At 46.9% G+C, this 16,910-nt stretch overlaps 1 pseudogene; it reads right to left on the bottom strand.

The window, feature by feature from the left end:
* Positions 1-8,922: 8,922 nt before the first annotated feature.
* Positions 8,923-15,295, bottom strand: LOC102253621 (annotated as a pseudogene).
* Positions 15,296-16,910: the final 1,615 nt, after the last annotated feature.

Genomic DNA, 16,910 nt, shown 5'->3' with positions numbered 1-16,910 from the left:
TCCTGGAAGATATCAAGGGAGAGTAAGTCTTCTACTGCTAGCATTACCATGAACAGTCTGGGTCTGGGTCCTGGGCCTAAACACTTGCTAGGGACCTGTTGTCCCTGAAATGCTCAGGGGTGCACATACACACCTGGCAGCCAGGCTAAACCACCACTGCGTGATGCCCTCGGCCTGCTGAGTCTCATGCCTGAGCGCACAGTGCACAGCCTGCTACCTGGATATCTCCTATGCTCATGCACGTCCCATAATATTTCAATGCAGAGCAAAAGTTCAAAGATAAAAATGAATGTACAGCTGCATAATTTGCATGTCCGTGAAGATGGCCCCCACCTGTCCCACAGGCTTCCTTCTGCAGCTCCAGGGGAAAGACCTGATGGCACACCCACTGGCTGCACATGTATAAAGAATGGGGCCACGTGTTCTCCTCCCAGAACCACTCGGGACTCGGTCTGGGTGGCTGAGGACCAGGCGGCAGCCTCCCTCCTCACTGCCCCACAACATGCAGCAGCACCTGACTCTTGGCTCCAGCTCTTCTGTGTATTGAGTTCAGGGATTTCATGCTGATCAAAGGAAAACATATGACCAAGCCTGGCAGCAACACACAACAGACTTTATTTGGGGGGCACTTTGACAGATTAGCATGCAGGGGGAGCTCACCCCAGCACGCGGCCTCCCAGAGACAACAGGATGGGGCCCCATCTAGAGAATGAAAAGGGCAGGTGGCTCCAGGGGAAGGAGAGACTCAGCCAGAGACTTGCAGTGTCTAGTGATTTTGCTCAGCATCATGGTGAGGGCTCTGGGTCAGAGAACCCAGAGGGCTGCAGTGAGTTGTTTGTTCATACCCCGGGGTCCGTGTTATCTACGGCCAGAAGAACGGTACTGCAGGTTCCACACTACCCAGGCACTTTAGGAGGCTAAAATGAGTTCACTTCAACTATAATTTAATCAATAGCATGGGTAAGAATTGGAATTGGGTCAAGCAGTTTTTGAACAAGTGGTCCAGACTGCTGTGCAGTAAAAAACACAGGGCCAATAATATGAGGCATCTTTGGTTCATTGATATAAAACCCTGCTCGCATATATTTGTTGCCAGTGGAAGTGGGGTCCTTGTGGTGTCACGAGAAAAGCATTTTTGGAGACCCACATAAGAGGATGGTAAGGTTTATTTGGGGCAATAGAAGGCTCCCCCAGGTTCGCAAAGTCTCATCTCTGTCTGTCCTGCCATGAAAAAAAGTCCAGCTTTCTCGTCATCAGGCCCAGTACAAAGACCAGTGTCCAAAAGTGCTGTGCCATGCCAAACCTTAGTCCACACCTGTCCGCATCCGGCTAGCTTAGTCTGTGTTCCCAGCTGCACTCTGGCTGGTGCGAGGCCCAAGCCCACGTGGTCTGCCACAGGCCCCAGGTGGCTGCTAAGCCCTCATGGTTGCTTGGTTGCTATGGAGAGAGAACACGTGAATGAATGGGGTAAGCACATGTTACACACACACACACACACACACACACACACACACACACACACACACAGAGTTTTGTTAAGATTGGGTTATATTATCTCAGGCTTGGGAAGGACCAGGTACCCTTTCAAACTAATCAACTTCCCAATCTTTCACGAGCTTCTGATGGTTCCTCCTCTGATCCAATCCATTTCCTAGATCTTCCCAGATTTTGTCCCTTACCCAATGCAATCCTTTTCCCAGGCTAGACTCCACTTCCTATGGTCACCACCTGAGTTCCTCCTACCCATGCCTCACAGTGAAAGCTCCTCCCCAGGTGCTATCTTGGCTCCTACTCACATGTGCCCAGCGGAGGAACCTCCCCTTATTGTTTGTCCCTTCCCCCCATAGTCTGGGCAAATGGACCTGGGAAATAGAAAAGCTGTCCTTCCTCCCTATAGCGGGAGTGGGGGGGAGGGGAGGGAGGGCGCTGAGGGACGTTGATCCCCTTGGTGGGGAAATGCTGCGATCCCCGAGGGGGTTTGTGAAGCTGTAGCTTCCGAATGCAGCAGGCTCGGTGTCCCATGCAGCTCCACAACCCATTGGGCTCAACAATGTCCAACTCCCTTTACTCCCTTCCTTTATTAATATTTAGCTACCTATACTAACACATTCTCATATAGTTTATCTTTCTCCACAGAAGAGCCAATAATCTGTGTCTTTGTCACTGGTTTAGACTTCCTTAGGGCAATCCAGGCCAGCAGCCTAATATTTGGAAAAGAAATGCAGGCAAGTGCCTGAGTCAGGAAAAGATTCTAAAACCTGACCAACCTCCTGCTCATTTTTTTCCAACCAAAGCCTCTCTGAGGTCCCTTGGGAAACACAAGCACTTATGACCCCCCCCCCCCCCCGCCTTTACACACACACACACACCGACATTCAGGGTTGGATCCTTTGCCTTGAGCCCTTCTCATGATCAGGTGACCACACCAGTGACCAACAGTCTGCTTGACTCTCAAACTATCTCAGAACCTAGAACATTCCAAACCAACTGTCACATGGCAGCTCTGCCAAGAACCAGCAGTTATTTCAACTGGCCAGCCCCGGAAGAGCAGTTAATACAACAAGCTGGGGAAGCAGCCAGCTGGGCAGGAGCTTTGCTGGGTTAATGTGTTAAGTCTATAGGCCCTGACATGTGGCTGACTGTTGACTTCAGCTAATGTCTGTGCAACCTTGACGGAGACCTGACCAGCCTGGCAGTGGGTGCACTCATGCTTGACTGTTAAATGAATGTCAATCTGTGCCTGTAGCAATACTCGTGGACTAAGTAAAATGACTTTCCACGTGTAAATGAAAAAAGTATGGCTTTGCCTTTTCCCAGCTTTCTCTTACGCACAGGGCATTAAGTAGCTACAATTATTTCGATCAACTGAAAGATGTGATTTCCACAGTACCTTCAGTTGAGTAATTTGTGGGGCACACACTGTATTTGGCAGGATGTCGTTTTTTCCAAACCACTGCCAGTATATTCTGACGGCTCTTGGAAAACGCCATTGGTCCTACCTGGAATCCTGTTACCCAGCAGGACGGATTTCATCATTACTAACGCTCTCCAAAATGTCCGTAAAAAGAGACATCAAGAAGGAAGTTGTGCCCTGGCCGGTTTGGCTTGGTTGATTGGAGAGTTGTCCATACACCAAAAGGTAGTGGGTTCGATCCCCAGTCAGGGCATGCATGGGGGCAACTGATTGATCTCTCTCTCTCTCTCTCTCTCTCTCTCTCTCTCCCTCTCCCTTTCTCTAAAATCAATAAAAAGCATATCCTTAGGTGAGGGAAACAAATTTTTTAAAAAGAGAGCAGTTATTACCGGGAAGGGTTCACCCCTTTTCCAGACCAGTGAGGCCATGCTGGCTGGACACCAGATCACCATGCTCTGTTGTCTGGATTCATAGGACTGCACTAGAGACACATTAGCCACAGAAATGAACGTAGGAGACCATTATCTCTCCCCACACCCACATTCTCACTTTAGGACCCAGAATTAGGGTGGCTGTAGAGACAAAAGCCATCACAAATTTTTATTCAGCCAGGAGTATTCCCGAATACACATGAATACTTCTGATGCTGAAGGCATCTGCAGTCATAGGCAAGAAAATGCTGTGATAGTGAGATCGAGCCGCGCACATTTACAAGGGTCTTTATTTTATTTTATTTTATTGTTACAATTTATGGGTTTTTTTAAAAAGTGGGTTTAGGTGTTGACTCAAAGGCCAAAGACCCAAAAAGTCACATTTAGAAAAAAGCAATTGAAAGGCCGGAACTTTTCCCGAGCATGTGCCTGTGAAGTACACTGGGCTGCCAATTATACAATACTAAATCCAAGCAGAGACATTGGTCTTGAGAAAAGAACTCATCATCGCGTTTACAATGGATGCTCTCACTTCAAGATGATCTCTTTTATTAGCTATCAATTGGTAAAGACCCACAGTAAATACCATGGCAGCACATAATGGTTGGTTTGTATATTGTATATCATGTATACCATGATTATCATATCTGAATTGAATTGAAAAGTTTTAAAAAAGGAAAAAATATATATCATAAATAAAGGGAACATTAAGCAGAAGATGTTTGGACTGAATTCAGAAGGTCCCTTTAACAGGTTCTCAGATGGAGTTAGGGGAACGCAGAACAATCGTCAGTACCTTCATGATCACTGATCATGAATTATTCAAGGAGCTTTGATAGGTGAGGACAACGGGCTAGAGGGTATGGTGGTGGTTAGTTAACAAGTATGGGCTGACCCTTGCTAGGCCATCCTACTGGGTAGAAGACAGATGGCAAAGGAGAGAAGCAAAAAAAGAATACAAAGAGTCAGTGTTCTCTTACATATTGGCTATTGAATAACCTACAATTATTCATCATGAATCAAATTAATATTTGAAATTTCATAGTACCTTCCATCCAAATATAGGTTGGATGCACTGTGTTGAGTGTCAGGGCATAAGTTTAATCAACCCACTGCTGTTGTATTCTGACAGCTCCTGGGAAGCCTCCCAAATGGTCTACCCGGAATGTTAACATCCAGATCTTATCACTCTTGCCAAACTCTACTCTTTGGAAACACAGACCTCAGGAAGAAAGTTATGAGGGAGACGGGCTTACCCCTCTATCCAGAGACCAGAGAGGCTGTGCTGCCTGACAGCAGGCCACCCTACTCTTCCTTCTGCATTCACAGCACAACCAACGTTTTTGGTTTTGTTTTTTTTAGCCAGTGAGTGATTCCAGAATTTATACCAACATTTCTGATGCTTGCGGCATCTGCATTTATATAAAAGAAAACACTGAGGATCAAGTCAAGCTATGCAATTTTAAACACAGGTCTGTTTTAACTCTTGGTAAGTTAAAAAAAAGCATAGATCTAAAACAGGTTTGGAATCAAAGGTCAAAGACCCCAAAGCAAGTAGAGATGAGCCTGTTGAAAGGCCGGGCTTTCTCCGGAGCATGTACCTATCAAGTTCATTGGCAAGCCAATTACAAAATACTTAATCTGGGTTGGGAAACTGTGAGGGAAAGTCTCCACCGCCCGGTTTATAATGGGTGTTGTCATTTCAAAATGTTCTTTTCTATCAGATATTCAACTAGGAAAAGACACAAGGTCAATATTAACCTAAAACGTCGAGAACACGGTGTATGTCTTACAAATTGCACATTATAAGATTTTTATATCTGAATTTAATTGAAAGGAAAGAGCCTTGGCCAGTGTTTCTAAGTGGTTAGAGTATTGGCCTGCATACTGAAGGGTTATGGGTTCGATTCCTGGCCAAGAGCACACACCTGGGTTGTGGTTTGCTCCTCCACTCTCCCTCCTGCCCTCCCCTGTCTTGCCCCCATCGGGGTGTGTGTGGGAGGCAACCAGTCTGATGTGTCTCTCTCACATCCATATTTCTCTCTCTCCCTCCCCGTCCTTTTCTCCCTTCCACTCTCTCTGAAAAGCAATGGAAAGTGTATTCTCAGGTGAGGATTAACAAAAAAAGGAAAGGAAAAAAAGCATTAAAGCAACATTTCTATATAACATCAGTAAAGGGGCGCTTACTTGAACAAATGTTTTTACTTTAGAAGTTGCATTTAACAGGGTCTCAAAGCTAGAGGGACACAAACTAACCATCAGTACCTTGGTGATTGCTAATGATGAAATACTCAGGGAGCTCTTCTTGGTTTGGACAAGGGCCTAGAGCAGCTGTGGGCAAACTACGGCCCGTGGGCCGGATCCGGCCCGTTTGAAATGAATAAAACTAAAAAAAAAAAAAGACCGTACCCTTTTATGTAATGATGTTTACTTTAAATTTATATTAGTTCACACAAACACTCCATCCATGCTTTTGTTCCGGCCCTCCGGTCCAGTTTAAGAACCCATTGTGGCCCTCGAGTCAAAAAGTTTGCCCACCCCTGGGCTAGAGGGCATGAAGGTGGTTAACAAATATGGACTGAGCTTCTGGGCCATCCTATTGGTTGCAAGACAGATGACAAAGGGGAGGAACCGGAAAGAAAATAGAGTCCTTGTATAGTTTTCTTACATATGAGGAATTTAAAAACAAAATTATTCATTGTGTAAAAATCAATTTTTACACTATCTTCAATTTTTTGTTTATTTTTATTGATTTCAGAGAGAGAGATAGAAACATCAATGATGAGAGAGAATCATTGATTGGCTGCCTCTTTCAAGCCCCACACTGGGGGTTGAGCCCAAAACCCAGGCATGTGCCCTGATCAGGAATTGAACCATGACCTTCTGGTTCATAGGTCGACACTCAATCATTGAGTCACAGCAGCCAGGCTACACTACCTTCAATTTAAACATAGGTTTGGTGCACTGTGTTGCTTGGCAGGACAAACGTTTTTAAACACACTGCCGGTAATTCTGACTGCTCAGAGGAGCGCTACCCCATTGGTTTTACCTGGAATGTTGGTACCCAGAAGAACAGATTTCATCATCACTAACACACTTCAAAATCAACTCTGTAGAAACAGATATATCACGACTAAAGTTACTAGTGAGAGGGGCTCACTCCTGCCTCTGGACACCAGTGAGACTGAGCAGTTGACACCAGATGATATTTTTTTCTTTCCTCCAGAGTCATTACACTTCCCTTGAGACTCACTCACCACAGACCTACATGTGGGACCATTTTCTCTAACCACATCTACATGCACATTTTTGGGACCCGGAATTAGGATGGCTATATAGATGAAAGTCAACTTTTTTTCAGACAGCGAATGATTCAAGAATACATACCAATAGTCCTAATGCTTGAGGAATCTGCAATTTATAGAAAATACTTTGAGGGTTAGATCAAGTTGTGCAATTTTACATGGATCTTTTTTTTTTTTTTACTCTTACTGAGTTAAAAACACACATGCACAACAGATACAGAACAGGGGTTGAGTCAAAGGTCAAAGACCCTAAAAGAAAGTGTAGTGGACACCTGTAAAATCGAAGGAGCATTTCATGGAGCATGTACCTCTCAAGTACTGTGAATTACAAATTCGCAATCCATTGAGGGAAATTGGTCTTGAGAAAAAGGAAATTGGTCCACCTTCCAGTTTATAATAGAGCCTACCTAGAATCCTGTTACCAGCGGGACAGATTTCATCATAGCCAACACCCTCCAAAATAGATTCTGTCAAACCGTAGGCATAGGAAGAGAGTTATTAGGAAGAGGGGCTCACCCCTTCCTCTGGACCTCAGACAACTATCATTTCAAAATGTTGTCTTCTATCAGGGTATCAACTGGTAAAAGACCCACAGTCTACACTAACCCACCATATTAAGGGCCCTTTTAATGCCATGTGTACTGTATATTGTCAGATTCTCACATCTGAATTTGATTTAAAAAGAAAGCAACATTTCTATATAACATATTGGGAGCCTTAAAATAGCAGATGTTTAGACTTCAGAAGGTGCCTACAGGTTCTCAGATGGAGCTAGGGGAACATGGAACAACTGTCAGTACCTTCGTGGTTGCTGATCATGAATTACTCAGGGAGCTTCCATAGGTGTGAACAAGGCACTGGGGTGTGGGGGTGGTTAGTGAATGAGTATGGAGAGCCTCTGCTGGGCCATTCTTCTGCGTGGAAGAGAGACGACAAAGGAGAGGAGCAGGAAGGAAGTGATACAGAAGGATCTTTGTACAGTTTTCTCTTGTGGGAAATTGAAAAAACGACAGTTATTTCATCATGAACCAAACTAAAATTTGAATTTGTACAGTACATTCAATCCAAATAGGGAGCGTTTACCCTGTTGCTAGGCAGAGCATACATTTTTCAAACTCATTGATGGTATATTCTGCCTGCTCCTGGGAAATCTCCCCCATTGGTCCTACCTGGAATCCTGTTACCAGCAGGACAGGTCTCATCATACCAACACTTTCCAAAATAGATTCTGTCAAACCATTGGCAGAGGAAGGAAGTTAGTAGGAAGAGGAGCTAACCCCTTCCTCCAGATGTCAGTGAGGCCATGTTGGCTGACACCAGCTCACCTGCTCTTAGCTCTGGATTCCTAGCACTTCCCTGGAGACGTGCTGGCCACAGCACTACTCATGACCACGTTTTTTCTCACCACACTCTCATGCCCATTTCAGCACCCAGAATAAGGTGGCTATTTAGATGAAACACAACTGAGGTGTTGTTTTAATTCTTCCAGTGAGTGATTCCAGATTATAGACAAGTATCCCTGATGCTTGACTGCATCTGCAATTGCAAGAAAGAAAACACTAGAAGGGTCAAATCAAGCTGTACATTTTACACAGGCACATATTTGAACATGCTCGAGCATCTGCACATGCATGCATGTGTGCGCATGGGAACATGTGCTCACTAAGGGGAAGGACTGGGACACTGGGCCTTTTAGGGTGTGCCTCCTGAGGGGAAGGACTGCTGTTTATTCTTTTTTATTAAATGAACAAGCTTGTAATACAGCTCAGGTATGTAAAATACTGCACACTGTAAAAGGTCTAGAAAACTAGAGCTTCAAGTCTTGTTTTTAAAAAGCCATTAAGCTTAAGTGGAAAACCAAGAATGGAGTACAAAACTCTAACGAGGGCCATGGTGGTTCCACAGTGTCTGCATCCGAAGTCCTTCACTGCAGAGCAGCAACCTACTCAGTGGATATCACACTGATCTGGGCGTGGACACAGGCATGTCCAGCCTAGGGGTAGGGTGGGGAGCTGCGTTGTCAGTTGGGTGTGCTCGTACTGAAACAGACCTCATAAGACTAAGAACCAGCCAGCATGAAGGATTAAATTGGAATGTTGTCAGTTGGGTGTGCTCGTACTGAAACAGACCTCGTAAGACCAAGAACCAGCCAGCATGAAGGATTAAATTGGAATTTGCGCGCACACACACACACACACACACACACACACACACACACTCCATGTAGGTTGGCTTCTGGGTTTTGGTTTCAACTTCTAGTTTTTGTTTTTTCCTAGGAGCTGTGACAGGTTCTTGTAAGTTTACTGGTAAACAAGGTCCATGGTAGGGCCTTATTGCTTGGTCTAATGTGGTGACGTCTGTAGCGCTCTGTACTGTGGTCTCTCCTTTCACTGTGTACTGCAGATGAACCATTCAGCTAACCCTCTCACCATCCCCAACCTAACCTTCGTGGAGAGCTCACAGGTCAGTTGCTTGAAATGTTCTGGAAGACCAGCATATTTATTTCCATAGCAGATGACCTTGATCCCTTTGTCCAGCATGTTTTCTTGAACTCATCTACATCTCCTCTCCAAACAGAAAAGGGCTCGGAAAATGGTGTCATCCAAGGTCTGGCCACAATCCAGGGAAAGAAATGACTTGTTTTCATAGAGTTTCTGAACCTCTCTCGTAACTTCAGTGTTCCTGAGCACATTCCGGTACCCAGACGGATGAAGGACAGTGCATTAGGGTTGGTGTAACTCCCATGGATGTGTACCACGCTCAGCTTCCGCTTCTGTTGAGCCCACTCTAGAACCTTTTGTTCATCAGTAAGGTCAAGGGATCCAGGTTGTTTTCCCCGCTATGCTGTGTACAGTGCCAGGAGACTGTCGAAACCTGGAGTCAATTCCAGGGCCCCATTTTCCATCAGGTAGAGAACTGACTGAAGTAGCTGTTTTCCAGAGTCTTCCGACTTTGACTCCAAGTCATCGAATACTTCATATAAACAGTCCTTGAAGTACGTGGATCGAACATTGCTTAGCACGAGGAGAGAGTTTCTGAATAAGGTCATGGGCAACATGAACAAGATTCTTGTTTTCATGGAGACATTCCTGAAATTTTTTGCTCTCCTTATCTTCTAGAAGATCAAAGTCAGTGACAGCATCACGAAAGCCTGAACTAACTGTTGGGGTTTGGCCAGTGACTCGGGCTGTGAAATAATCCATAACTGAGAGAAAAGATAGATGCGGGGAGGAAATTTATTTTACTTTCCAAGGGAGGAAAGGGCCAAGTATTGCTCATCAATACAGGATGGGGGAAGAAAGAGTGGCTTTCGCCTTTAAAGAGCAATTGGTTGCTGTTGCTAGATGACAAAGAAGGGAGGGAGTGATTGTGTTGAAGTTGAGCAGATATGGGGGTGGGGGGTGTCTTAAAAAGTTAGTTTGTTTGCTTTTCAGGAGATAGTCTGGCAGATGTCCTAAGGAGATGTCTTATCAGTATTTTTCCCAAGCCTGTAAAACAAGCTTAGAATAAAAGTTATGAAGAGTTCAAAAGAGGTTTGTTTGAAGGGGAAAGAGAAGGGAACTAGAGAGTCCTTGATGTGAATTCTCCCTGATTGTGAAAACAGCAGGGAGCAGGAAGATGTAAGAATGCAACCTTATCTTGTCCCGAAGTTTGAACAGAAGAGCTGTCTGAATCAGAGGAGCCCAAAATCTTGGGGTTTAATTACCAGGTGTTTTTCATAAATTGTGGAAGGTCACAGCAAAGATGAAGAAAGGCCTTTTTCTATCCTTACATAACCTCTTCCAGGATTTCAGGGCTGGAACCTGAGGTGCAGCCATCGCACTGATGTGTGTTCTGATCACCAACACAACTTCCCAAGGCTTCTTACTTTTTAGAAGCAGCGTCCTGGGCTTTTTTTTGAGGGGGGAGGGGAAGGGGGGGTGGGAAGAGCACCATCACCTAAGGATCCAAAAATCTTGGATCCAAAAATCTACAAGGAGCCAATCCTCCTATCTCCGAGGATTGCCTCCTTGTAGAAGCCATCCAGTTTCTGTTGGAAGCATCTGACAATTCCATTCTGATCTCTTCTGGATGCTGTGTATTCCTGGTTTTCCACCCATCCCTCTAGTGCAGCGGTCGCCAACCTTTCGGACCTCACGGACCACCAGTGGTCCACAGACTACCAGTTGGCAACCGCTACTCTAGTGGAAGTTCTTTTTTTTCCTGTTCATTCTGTGTCAGCTCCAAACAACCCCACTCTAACTTTATTTTTTAGAAGTCACTATTTTACTATAATAAATCCTTATTTTTCTTGTGATCATCACCTTTAAAAATTAAAACTGGCCCTGGCCAGTGAGCTCAGTGGTTAGAGCGTCAGCCCACATATTGGGTTGTGGGTTGGCTCCCTGGCCCAGTCTAGGCACATGCAGATGCAATCTATAAATCAATGTTTCTCTCTCTTTCTCCCTCTCCCCACCCCCCTTCCAGCCCCCACCTTCTCTTTCACACTCTAAAAATGAATGGGGACGATGTTTTCATACCTTGGATACTTTTATAAATTAAACAGAATCTGACATTTCCTCTTCTCTCCCCACCACCTTTGATGCTTCTGGAAAGGATCTTCAGCTAGATGAACCACTGGTTTTATCTAGTAATGGGATTACTTTCTCAGAGCCCTTTGAGATAACCAGACACCATGGAGTCAGTATTTAGTTATAAATTGTATGAGAACTTGTACTTTGCAAAAACACTTATATTATCTCCTTGGAATTATGTGCCTCCGTTAAGTGGTGTCTGCCTTGTTCTCTGTCTAGATTGTGAACTCTGGGAAGAAGCCCTGGCTTATACTTATGTATCCATCATTGAAAAACTGAAAACACTGAGTAAAAAATAAATAAATAAAAATAAAAATCAATGGGGAAAAAATATCCTCAGGGGAGGATAAAAAATTAAAACTGAGTAATTGCCTTTACTCCATAAATGAGTAATAAATGGATAACATTAGCATGATTTTAATGTTTTTAGAATTACAAAAGCTATGCACTTTATAAAAAATTTAACCACCACCTAAAGGAGAATTGATTTGCAAGTCTCGCCTTCAGAGGTGACCATCATGAGTGGTCTGGTGGGTCTCTCTCGGGCTCTCTGCTTCTCATTCTGTCTTTTTCTGTCTCTGTCCCATGCATTCACACATATGCATGTCCGCCTGTTGAAATCACACGTTATGTTGTCTAGCAGGTGGGCTTCTGGATGCAGACGGTTGGTCCACATGTCTCACCTAAGAGAATCACTGAGGTCTTTATCTGCAGCCCATAGGGACCCCTGCACCTCCTTTACCAGCTGCTGCGCTCCACTCCTCTACATGAACCAGGGCGGATAAAACCCCGACCTCCCTACATGACATTACCAGAAGTGTTTTTCCAATCCCCGGCTATTTTACCAGTGCTCTGGTGGGTGGTCTTGAAAACACATCTTTTAAAAATTGTGCACGTGTTTCTGCGGGGTCACCTCCTGGAATGAGCATTGCCAGGAGAAGGCGAGCGCCCGCGGGAGCGTGCAGGGTCCTGCACGCTGTTCTTTCAGAGCTGGGCCTTTCCACTTCTCTCTAGGGGCTCTGCTGGGCCTCCGTTTTCTCACTGTGTCCCGGGGCTGCTTGCCTCCTGACTAGCAGCCTGCCAGTCTGAGTGACAGTGCTCTCCCCCAGTGTTCACAGGGAGTGCGGTCCCACGGGGAGGCCGGGTGTCTGGGCTGGTGCGGGAGTGTGCACGGCCTCTCACTGGAATGCGTGTGCTTGCTCTCTGCCCATGTTTAACCCACTGCCTTTGGGGCGTTTCCTGCATGGCAGGGGTGTGAAACCTTTCTCTGGCCGTGGGCTGTAAGGAACGCTTCTCAGTGTGTGGTTTTTCTTCCCAGCTTCCTGCGTTTTTCTTGTTTTTGTTTTGGGCACAGGAAGAACCAGACGGTTCCCGACTGGTTCCTGGCTCTGGGGCCTCTCCTCTGCCCTGAGATTATGCACATACTAACGAAAAGGCCTTTTTTTTTTTTTTAGATCGGATCTTTAATTCATCTGGAATTTTCCTTTCTCAGTGTGTGGTTTTTCTTCCCAGCTTCCTGCGTTTTTTTTGTTTTTGTTTTGGGCACAGGAAGAACCAGAGGTTTCCCGACTGGCTCCTGGCTCTGGGGCCTCTCCTCTACCCTGAGATTACGCACATACTAACGAAAAGGCCTTTTTTTTTTTTTTTTAGCTCAGATCTTTAATTCATCTGGAATTTCCCTTTCAAATAACAAAAATCCTCGTGCAAATAAAAACAGAAAAGAAATTAATAAAACAAAGTAATCTGTCCCTTCTTGAAATATGTGAGCAGCCACAGAAAGGCAACTGTGGTGGGATCCCCTTTATAGGAAACATCCGGAATAGGTAAAGGAACACAGACAGAAAGCAGATGAGAGGTTGCCAGGGGCTGAGGAAGTGGGGGGATGGGCAGTGAGTCTTTTGGTGAAGGGTTGCCATTTGGGGAGATAAATATTCTGCAGATAGATTGTGGTGATGTTTGCATAGCTTCGTGCATGTACACAATGCTCATGATTTGCACAATTGAAAACAAAAACATTTTGTGACATGTAATTTACAACTTGAAATAAGTTAAAATATTCAATAATTAAAACAAAAATATTAAGTAACACCGAAACAAACACTCAAAAAGGGAGGGTAAAGGGGGTTCTGGGTCCGGGAGCAGTTCAAGAGGCTCCATAGCTGGCACTGAGGAGTTTTCTAAAACCAGCTCTTTTTTCCGGGGTGGTGGGTAATGTGCCGGATCCATTGCAGGTGCCGGCGACGGTTCTACCTGCGGAGGGACAGGTGATTTGCCAGCTCGTGGGTACCGGTGCAGGTGATGACTCTCCCGGTGGGTGCTGTGGAATGTTGTGCACATGCCGCCTCCTGCTGTAGGCCTGCTGATGAAATGGGTGCTGGTGCTGGCTGCAGCTCTGGAGAGGCTGCTGGAGTTGACACTCCTCCAGTTTGGGAGCCGCCTGTACTTCTGCACTGTTTTCTGCACCTGTACCTGCTCCTGAGGATGTGCAGGCACTGGAGCTGGAAGAGGAGGGAAGATCATCCATGTGCCGGCCTTTCCATGCAGCCCCCAGAGGCAGAACACAGCCGGAGCCCGCCAGAGAAGCCGCAGCCCAGGACTCACCATAGGACATCCTCCTCCAGAGGGGTGGTCTGAAGCCAGACTTTGTTCCCGGCCCAATGACAGACTCCAAGTTTCCTTTCTGTGTGTCCAGCCCTGCCCCCTGCCTATATGCTCTCATGCACCCCACTGCCTTCTCGTGGTTGGCCTTTGCCTCGAGGGGCTCCAGGTTCTCAAATCAAATCTAAGGGAGTAGGCACAGTGCTCCAGGCCGGGCTGCACATGAAGAAGTGCACAAAGGCCATGGGTGGGACCTGGGAAGCATCCAGGGCGGCCTCTGGGCCTGCCCCACCCATGTCTGGGCCCTGTTTCTGGAGACCCCTCAGTAGCCAGTCAGCCCAAGCTTTCACTGACCCTTGTTGGTTGCGTGGCACACCTGCCTTTCACCAGGGGAGATGGAGTGGTCGTCCCCACTGACCACTTCCTGAAGGACCTCCTGAGTGGGGCTCTGCAATGAGAATGGCCATTAGCCCATCTGGAGGCATCAGAGCCTGGGGGACATGAGATACCCCTCTAGGGCTCAAGAGAAACCTCAGGCAGAGGGTAGCGTTCTATACTTCACGTCCACCCAGCCAGCCTTGGCCTGTGGTGTGAACGTGACCAGCCCACCTGGCTTCTGACACCTCCTCAACCTACACTTTTTTCAGGGCAGGCCCTCCCTATGTGAAACCCTCCTGCTTGTCACACACACGGGGAGGAACCTAGAGATGTCCCTGTGGGATCATAGTGGTGGCCTGGCCTGGACTGGACCATGCCAGGTCTTCCTGTTACCTTTACGTCCTTCCAGGAAAAAGGACAGACATGCCTGGGGTGAGATCTGACTCAAAGTCTGCAACTTTCCTGAGGCCAAGGCCTTGAGACCTGGGGATGCAACAAGTAAACATGCTGCTCTCTGGAGCATCTCTAGCTGAGTGAGCTGGGTAGACGCTTACATAGAATGTGGCTGCCTGGTTACCAAGGTTCTGAGTTCTGTTGGGCTCTTTCATGAGGAAGTGAGTTACCTGCCTGGGTTCCCCTACCTGAGCTTTCTCCTGAGACAAGAGCTCCAAGGGCCCCTCTGGGCTGCTGACTGCTCCCCTGCACCACACACCACACACAGTTACACCACAACTGTCCCTACATAGAGTCTGACCAAGTGAAGGGCTCAGTTTACTTCTTTCATGTCTTTGCTGTCCTTTACCCCCTGACATTCGGGAACCACCGGGGCTCCTCTGTGACACCCTTCTCAGGATGTTGAGTGACACCCCTTGGTCCTGACCCCAATGTCGTCCTTTATGCTTCAGAGTGAGAAGCTCAACAAGCAAAAGCCAGAAGTGAAACTTCGAAGGTGGTTGCAGAACCTGCACTGGCCTGTTGGTGACCTGTGGTACCTGCCCCTCACTGGCGCAGGTGGCTGTCCCCATAGACCACCTCCTCCTGATATCCTGGGTAGAGCTCTGCAGTGACAGTGACTGGCAGCGGGACCGGAGGCATCAGAGCCAAGTCCGTTCGTTGTCATGGCTTCTTTTCAATCTTCTGCTCTCAGATCAGGCCTGGACCTGTGTCTGCCCGGACCTCCACCGGGGGGATGAAATTCACCTCCAGGGATCAGGATAAACCTCGGGCAGAGGGATCCGCCCCGCACTACAGACCCATTCTGCCAGACTCGACCTGGAACGCGAGCATGACTAGCCCACCAGCTTCGAACCCCTCCTCGGCCTGCTCCTGCTCAGGGACAGGCCCTCCCCACCGGAACCTCTTTTCCTCCACATGCACACGGGGAGGAGACATTGAGATGCCCAAGTGGGGTCAGAGCGGTGGCCTCATCTGAACTGGACACCCTGGGCCTCCATTAGTTTGTTACCCTGTGGGTCTCTCCAGGGAAATAGCCAGAGGCTTTTGGGTTGAGATCTGATCCAAAGTCTGCAACATCTGAAGGGCCTGTCATCATGGGCTTTCCTCAGACCACAGCCTCGGGATGTGTGGGCGCCCTATTGAGCTTCTCCAGCAAAGTGAGCTAAATAAGGGCATCTCCAGAATGTGGCTGCCAGTTCCCAGGGTTTAAAGTTCTGTGCCTGGGCTCCCCAACCTGAGCTTCCTCCTGAGGCAAGAGCTTTTCCAAGGGCCCCTTTGGGCTGCTGACTGCTCCCCCTGCACCACACACCATACACAGTTTACACCATAACTATACAGAGTCTGACCAAGTGAAGGGCTCCGTTTACTTCTGTTTGCTTTCTTTTAACCCCCTGCCATTCAGGAGCGCATGGAGCTCTTTCTGTGATACCCTTCTCAGGGCGGCAATGTTGAGGGATGCCCCTCCATCCGACCCCAAAGCCATCCTTCCTGCTTCAGAGTGAGGAGCTCACCACGCAAGAAACCATAAGTGAATCTTCTAAGGTGGTTGAAAGCCTCATTCCCAGCCATCTCTCTCCTCAGGCCATGGCAAGGTGTCCCAAACCTGTTTGCTAATTACCCGGAGCCTCCGCCTCCCAAAGTGGGTGTATGCCTGCCTCCTTGAAATGTCCTCGAGACATTTCAGTAATTGGTAATTACCTCTCTGTTCCTACAACACTGAGACTCCTTTTCCATTAGGTGTGTTCCCCGCTAAGGCTGTGCTGACAGGTGATGAGTCATAGCTCCTAAGTCAGCCAGTAGCTGCATAGTCAACATAGAGGAGAGAGGAGAGAAAATGAGCAGGCCATGCACACTGGGTAGCAGAGAATTAGATAAGTATTCCTAGCTGAAAGCATCTTGCAATTTGCATTCAAAAATGAAGATATTTGGCAAACAGATTGCTGATGTCAGGTAATGGGTAATTCTACTTCAGAGAAGTAGCTCAGTGGGGAGAACTTGGTCATCCTGGTTTGATCCAGCCTCCTCACCTGTCTCCTCCCTTCAGTGTTTTCTCCTATAATCTGAGCTCAGCCACATCACCAGATAGAACATTCTCAACACCATGCCACCTTTTTTTTAAGGGGCCCAAAACGGCAGCAGAGTAAGTGGAAGCTACACTCACTCTCTCCTAGGACCAAACTGGAATTACAACTAAAATATAGAAAAAAAAAATCCTGAATAATCAACTGAAGACTAGCTAGAGAGCATCCTTATA

The sequence above is a fragment of the Myotis brandtii genome, unplaced genomic scaffold (genome assembly GCF_000412655.1).
Source record: "Myotis brandtii unplaced genomic scaffold, ASM41265v1 scaffold105, whole genome shotgun sequence".
Classification (NCBI taxonomy): Eukaryota; Metazoa; Chordata; class Mammalia; order Chiroptera; family Vespertilionidae; genus Myotis; species Myotis brandtii.
The sequence above is the reverse complement of the archived record's forward strand: the minus strand, read 5'-3'. Positions and strand labels throughout refer to the sequence as shown.